Genomic DNA, 8123 nt, shown 5'->3' on the forward strand with positions numbered 1-8123 from the left:
GAATACCCGAATGTAACTTAAATGAATGGATTCAAATTTGATTCAAATTATATCTGATCCATTTAGAGCCTAATTTGGGGGTGGCAATTGGGTGGGTTGGTGCTGGTATATTTTAAAAGTCTTAATGATAATTTGAAACTGTTTTTGACTGAAATATATTAATTTTGTATTTATTTGTACCCTAATTGTAAGGAAAAAAAATAATTTGATCAACCATTTTTTTTTTCATTCAAATTACTTTCATTAAGTCTTATATTTAAGGTATTAATTCCCGTTAACATTCATTAAATCTTATTCTTGTAAATTTGTCTCTCTCTAATTATAGGGTACAAAATTTAATTTAAAATATTATATTTATTCTTATTTAATTCCCTCTCATTAAGTCTTATATTTAAGATTCCCCCAATTCAGATCCACTGCTAACACTGGTACCTCTATTACATCCAGTTTGGCAATTCCCAAGTTCCAACTATATGGCTCTCTTCCACTCATCAAACTCCCACCTCCAATCTTCAAACTTAGTTCTTATTCTGTTCCATATTTTCTTATTCTTCTCATTCTTTATCGTCTCTGCAACACCATTATCCTTCAACTACCCTAAGTTTCCATCGGATATGGCAGACGAACTAGAATTTCAGGGAGATGCCTACCACTCCCCTTCGAATACACTTGCACTCACCATAGGAGAAGTTGACAAACCTTTTAATTTCAGTGCCGGTCGAGTCATATATAAAAAACCCATTCACCTCTGGGACAATGCCACCAACAACCTCACAGACTTCATCACCCATTTCTCCTTTTCCCTTTTCATTGATAAGAATGCTAAATATATGCCGGGCGACGGATTCACCTTCTTCCTTGCTCCCAACTCCTTCCTCCCTCCTCTTCCAACTGGTAATACTAATGTCATTCCTTCTTCGTCAGGTCAATTCCTTGGTCTTTTTGACAATAAGACTGCTACCAATGAAGGTGAGAATCAAGCTGTTGCAGTAGAGTTTGATACATACTCAAATGATGGAGAAGACCCAAGTTATCGTCATGTAGGTATTGACGTTAATGCAATCATATCTGTTAAAGAAGTTCAATGGGATATTGATGGTACAAACGAGGTGAAAGGCGATGCTCAGGTCAGTTATAATTCTAGAACAAAAGACTTGAATGTTTTCTTGATATATGTTGACGGAGAGAAGGGAAGTGAGACCCTTAGCCTCTCCTATAGGGTAGATTTGAGAAATAAATTGCCGGAATGTGTTAATATTGGCTTCTCTGCTTCAACGGGATGGAGTTACGAATTACATAGTATTCTCTCCTGGAATTTCAGTTCAAGCTTGGAGATAAGAAATTCTTCAAGCTTGGTGATTAGCAACAATTCAAAGCCAAACAAGGGTTTGGTGGTGGGGTTGGTTATTGGTACAAGTGCCTTGATTGGTTGTTTGGTTATGATTTTGCTAGTCCTGAAAAAGAAAAGGAATAGGTCGCCCGATGCCTCAATGGACGAAGATTTTGAAAGGGAAACGGGACCCAAGAAGTTCTCGTATGGAGAATTGGTTCGTGCAACAAATAATTTCAATGCGGAAATGAAGCTTGGAGAGGGAGGATTTGGAGGAGTTTATAGGGGTTTCTTGAGTGATCGTAAGTTGGATATAGCTGTCAAAAGAATTTCTGAAGGATCTAAGCAAGGGATAAAAGAATACAAGGCAGAGGTAAAGATCATCAGTCAGCTAAGGCACAGGAATTTGGTGAAACTTGTTGGTTGGTGCCACGAAAAGAGAGAACTCCTCCTGGTGTATGAGTTCATGCCCAATGGTAGCCTTGATTCTCATCTCTTCAAAGGTAAAACCTTGTTGACATGGAAGGTCAGGTACAATATTGCTCTTGGCTTGGTCTCTGCTCTGCTCTATCTTCATGAAGAGTGGGAGCAATGCGTCGTACATAGAGATATTAAATCCAGTAACGTTATGTTGGATTCTAGCTTCAAAACTAAATTAGGAGATTTTGGGTTGGCCAAGCTTGTAGAGCATGAGCAAGGGGCAGAGACAACAGAGGTGTTGGCTGGTACGAAGGGTTACATGGCTCCTGAATACACAGTTAATGGGAAAGCTAGCAAAGAATCTGATGTTTATAGCTTCGGAGTTGTTGCCTTGGAAATTGCATGTGGGAGAAGGCCTGTTGAACCATCTGCTGGACAAGGTAGAGTAATATTGGTAGATTGGGTGTGGGAGCTCTATGGAAAAGGAATGCTTCGTGAAGCAATAGACCCGAGGCTCACGAGTACAGAAGGATTTGATGAAAAGCAGGTTGAGCACTTGATGGTTGTCGGGCTCTGGTGTGCTCACCCCGACTACAATCGTCGACCTTCTATGAGGGAAGTGATGCATGTTCTTAGATTCGAAGCTCAATTGCCTGTAATCCCATCCAAGATGTCTGTACCTACTTTTGCCCTGCCACCAGACGCATCTGTACTTGAAATATCATCATCTGTAGCAGGTTCCTCCTCCAAGTCAACCATGTTCTAAACTGATGCTTCTCCTGCTTCATCGCTCTTGCATTCTTGCTAAGTTGGAGGTTACACGTATTGCTGATGCATGTATGCTATGTATGTTTGGCAGAGTTGTTTTCCCTTCTTTTTCTTTTTCTTTCTTGCTTATATTTGAATAATAATATATTATCTCTATAAATGTCAAATATTGTGGGGTTTGCTTTTGTTCTGATATTTTGTTGAGAATAATAACCTTTTTCCTTACAGATTATTCACACTAGCTAATTACTTGAAACATGAAATTATAATTAAAATATAAACACTACAATCACTACTTTTGTTATTGTACCATTGACTAGCGAGGTTGAGTGGCTTTCTGATTCAACCACTGATTGTAGTAGTTGATGCAAAGATGTTTTGGGTTTTTAAGTAGAACAAAATAGCCAAAGAAAAACCCATGCCGGCACCGTGACACTCTAGTTAGTTCTATGTTTTTTTAACATTCTAGTCCTTCATGTTTAGCATATAGAGATACAGCAAGATGATGAATGTGATTAAACATAGATATGCGTTTTACCCAATCAAAATCATGATGACGGATCAACATATGATATTACCTAAAGGATTTGTAGTTTGAAGTTTTTTACTAGGCTCTGTTGGAAATGAACAAAAATTGATGAAAAATATTCAATCATCAATAAGTGACCATTGGGTTTATTTGATTAAAAATCAAGCTTCTCAAAGAATCATTCAATCTAAAAGCTTAAGCTGTTAGGTGAGGTTCTTGAATAGGTTGATATTCTCTAACACACCCCCTCACACGAGGGGTCTATTGGACTTGAAGTATGAACAAACATAGGCCCACCCATACCTTGTGTTGAAACTTAATTAATTATAATAGGGGTAATGAGGATCAAACATTATACCATTTGGTCAAAGTGGCTCTGGTATTAATGGAGGGTGATTTAGCCTGACCTCATAGCATGGGTACACGTGGGCATGACCTTGCTCAAGCGGTTACTCAGCGTGACAGCACAACAGGCACCACTGCAACTCGGTGGGAAAGTCACACTGAGTTCAGTCCGACAAATCGGCAGGATAGACCACTCGTCGGGAGCCGCTTAGCCCGCACCTCCTCCCCGGGGCTAAGGTACTCCAAGTCGCCTCCGAGTTCGAAGCCCCCTGACCTCTCCTAATATCTGAGCTCCTCCCAGTGGACCTCAGGCCACTCTCAGACAAGAACACACCGATTCGCTGATAGGTACCTCGAGGTGAAGACACCTCGGGCTAGATAGCTCGGGCTAGACAGCTCGGGTTAGACTGCCACAGGCAGCTCGTCGCTTACAAGATAGCCCGGCACAGGGTAGCTCGCCTTGACGCAGAAGGATCTCCTGCCCAACCATCGTACCCGACAAATCTGGGGACAGCAGCCATGTCCCTCGTCAGACAACGTCGTGCCTATCACCTTTAGAGGGTGCCTTACACCCGACAGGCACGTACCCTGCGGTGATGGCCCCGCACGTGCCACCTCAGCCCTGCCAATAATGGCTGTGGCAGGTTGACAGTGGCGGTTATACCCGCCCTGTCAGAGGCCAAGGGGCCAGAGGCAACAGATTTCTATTATAAGGAGCTTAGTATCAAGGAGGACAGGAATGATCATTATCACCTTCTACACTCGCACTATCTGCACTCTTAGCCTTCATCTTCTCCTTACTTCTCCTACAGAGTACTAACTTAAGCATCGGAGTGTTCCCACCGGGCAAGCCCCTGAGGATTCTTCTTCTTCTTCATCTCAGATATCTTCCAGGAGCCACGTAAGTGCTGGCTAGGAGTGACCGGATTGCGCTACATCAAGTATCATCTCAAATAAGCATTCAATCTAAAAACTTAAGTTGTTAGGTGAGGTCCTTGAATAGGTTGATATTCTCTAACAGAGCTGAATAAATTGAAATTGAATTAACTGAAATTTTAAGAGAAAAAATTGAAAACAATTAAACTAAGTAAAAATCAAAATAACCAAACCAAATCTCTCATTCCATTATTTCAGTTAAAAATAAGTTTCACTAATATAATATTATCCCACAATAAAATTTTATTTGTTAAATTTTTAGATTTAAGAACCAAAATTGATAATTAAAGAAAGCTGAAACCGAAATTTTCGATTTGGCTTTTCAATTTCAACCAGAATATGTTAACCTGATCAACGTGGTTGGATAGAAAAAAGGAGGAATAATTGTGCATGACAATGATGTGGTAGTAGTAGTAGATATAGTAAGGGTTGATTTTTCCTATGGGACTATTTTATATTTTCTTCTTTTCCAAAAGGAAATAGATGGATCAAGTAGCGAAAAAGACCCTACTTGGACCTTCGTGTTTAAGCGAGTTTTAGATTTTAAAATTAACGTGAAAAGTTGTCCCAAATGCAAGAGAGATATCAGGGTTTTCATCAAGTTGTAAGCCAAAAGCCAAATCGAAGACATTTTGTAACAATCGGCCTTCTGCTAGTTTGTGATATGGGATTTTGGTTTATATTTTCTTAATTTAATGAAAAGAAAATAATGTATCCAATAGAAAAAAAAAAAGTAGCGAATATAGCCTTACGTGGACATCCATGTTTAAGTGAGTTATAATTGTTAGAATTAATATGAAACTTTGGTGGACAAATACAAATATGTACAATATAATGATTTTCCACTCTACATATTTGCATTTATACTCCTTTCAAATTGACCTTTTACAAACGAAAGATAGATATCAAGGTTTCAAGCTGTAAGTTGAGTTAATTTTTATCCGGGAAGGTGGTCTTACCCTCGGTCTTGCACCTAGCTAACTCGGGTTATGTCGTGGGTGTACCGGTGAGCACACAGGATAAGCACATTTAATAGAATGTTGATACTTGTCCCTTAATTAATTAAATACCTCCCAGGGCATTTTATTTTATTTTATAATATTTAACACAATACATTAATTAACAACTCACAGTCACAGATTCGAATCCGCATATCTGCTAAGGTAAGACTATCTACCAACTGACCACCACTCAGTTGGTTTCAGCAAAATGATTTAGTGGTTACTCAATGTGCTAACCAAGTGTGTGCATACAAGATCTGGTCTGACCAGCAACCTAGCTAATTAGCATCTTCAACTTGTCGATAAATTGGGTCAAGCCTATGAATTATTTAAATCCATTTTAGTTGCTTAAATTGCAATCAGACATAATTACAAATAATCAATGGGTGCACATTTATTATAATAATTAATCAAAAATCATTATTCAATAATAATTTTTAATTGTTGATTTTTAACTAATTATTATTATAATTAGTATGAATAGTAAATTAATTAATAATTATTATCATAGTAACTATTATTAATTATTCATTATTCAAAATTAATATAATTAATTATTAACAATTCATAATTCATAATTCATAATTATTAATTATTATAATAGTTAGTATTAGTTATAACTTAAATTTTATTAATTATTAATTATTAGTTGTTAATGATTATTAACTATTACATTCTTTAGTATTATTTAATAACCGATAATAATCATTATGATAATTAATTATAAATTATTAGTTAACAATAACTAATTTTTATTATTAATTATTAACTATTCATATCTATTAATTAATTAATAATTTATAAGAATTAATATAACTAATTATTAATTAATTATTATTATTGTTATAGTGATTATTATTTCTTATTAATTATTAAAAATTAGTAATTAATATTAATTTTTTATTTTTTATTTTTATTAACTATTAATTATTATATGTTAATTAATTATTAACTATTAAATTAATTAATAACGAATAATTATTAATAATTATTAAACAATACTGATTATAATTAATTATTAATTAACGTAAATTATTTATTAATAATTATGAATTTTTATTAATTAATTATTAATCATTATAACCATTTTTAATATAATTTTTATTGAATTACATAGACAAACAAAAAAATCTCATATATGGGTTTAAAATGAACATTTGACAAATTTCAAAATTCAAAATTTAGAACATTGCATTCAGAGTTCAGAGGAAAGAAAAGTTCACCAATAGCAATATACCTCTTAATGTAATTATTCCACTTTCAGATGTCAAACTTTAAAGCAAACAAATAGGCCCTAAGAGATTCAATCAAGTGTTATTTCTAAATAATAACCCATTTTAGGGATCATATTATTTGAAATGAGATTTTTTTTTTTCATTTTACATTAGTGGAGGTAACTACCACTAACCTTTTTGGGAATAGAGGTAACTACCATTTGAAGCTTTTTTTTTTTTTTTTTGAGTGGGTAGACACATGTCTAAGGAAGAAGAAATTTTTGTTTGAAAGTGAGAATAACCACCTTTAAGATGCTCTTTCTTGAGAAAATATGATGCCACTTGTACAAGGGAGAAACTCTCATCCCTCTCTCTCTTTATATACATACTAGTTGGGAACTGTGCAATGGACAGGCTTTTGTTAATAGAAATTGAAATAGAATGGACACTACTACATTCTTTAGTCTCAACATGGACATATGGGTATTGACTACAAAGGAGTAACCCATACATGTTTCCCCCCTGATTATTCTCATTTTCCTTTTGTGTTCCTTTAATAAAATATATATTTTACCAAAAATTACCTATTAACTCAACCTTGTATATTGTAGTTCAAAAATGGGTCAAAGGACCCATTAATGTCATCATTTTCACCAGAATTGAGAAAGATTACATAGCTCTGTTTGGCTGCACTGCAATTTTATTTGCACTAGTACAAATGTATGGGAGTGAAAATGAGAAAAATGCAAATTTTGATTTAATTTTATTTTGGATTTTACTTTATTCTGCTCCCAACTATATTTTACTTCATTTGTATCGCAACCAAACAAAGTAAGATGAAATTTAAAACAAAAATAAATCAAAATTCACACCCAAATCATTTGCACTACCATAGTTTTGCATGAGTGCAAATTTATTTGCACTGCAACCAAACATAGCAGGATTACATACATGCCTAAATTTCTTAAATTGATAAGAAAGATTCTTCATGGGCTCTGTTCTATTTTAAAATGGTTGTGTTTTAGCCAGATACGTTATACAAGATTCAGCAAAAAATTCCCAGTCTTGATTCGGTAGACAAAAGAATAAAAAGAACTCTTAAATATCATGTATGTTTCCTAGCTCATGAATTTTGGTCCCCTCGTCCCCATATTTACATTAAGTTATAATTTTTAATAAAAATTAATTATATTGAAATGGAGATATTCAATGATTTATTATATTATTAGGCTAAATATTCAATTTTTATTTAAAAGATATTCAATTTTTAACTTATTATTATTATTATTTAAATTATTCTATTTTTGCTCTTTAGCAAAAATATTATTTACTTCACTCAACAAATAAAAGTAGTGTTTTAAAAAATGGCTAAGAGGCTAAATAGTTCTTGCCTCTAAGTAATAGGTCAACGATTCAATTGTGTGAGTTGGACAAGTCAAATTTCTAATTTGTACTTTTTATTTTAGTTTTTAATTTTTTATAAATAAAAGACTAAAAATTGAAATTTTAGGTCAAATATTAAGTTCTTTTTTGTGCAGTGGGGTTGCAAAGATTGCGAAAAGCACCACAAAATAAAAATA

General features: G+C 34.3%; 1 pseudogene; it reads left to right on the forward strand.

Moving 5' to 3' along the window:
• Window positions 1–431: 431 nt before the first annotated feature.
• LOC104596879 (L-type lectin-domain containing receptor kinase IX.1 pseudogene) lies at window positions 432–2740 on the forward strand (annotated as a pseudogene).
• Window positions 2741–8123: the final 5383 nt, after the last annotated feature.

Source organism: Nelumbo nucifera, chromosome 5 (genome assembly GCF_055504915.1).
Source record: "Nelumbo nucifera cultivar China Antique chromosome 5, China Antique-T2T, whole genome shotgun sequence".
In the NCBI taxonomy this organism is placed as follows: Eukaryota; Viridiplantae; Streptophyta; class Magnoliopsida; order Proteales; family Nelumbonaceae; genus Nelumbo; species Nelumbo nucifera.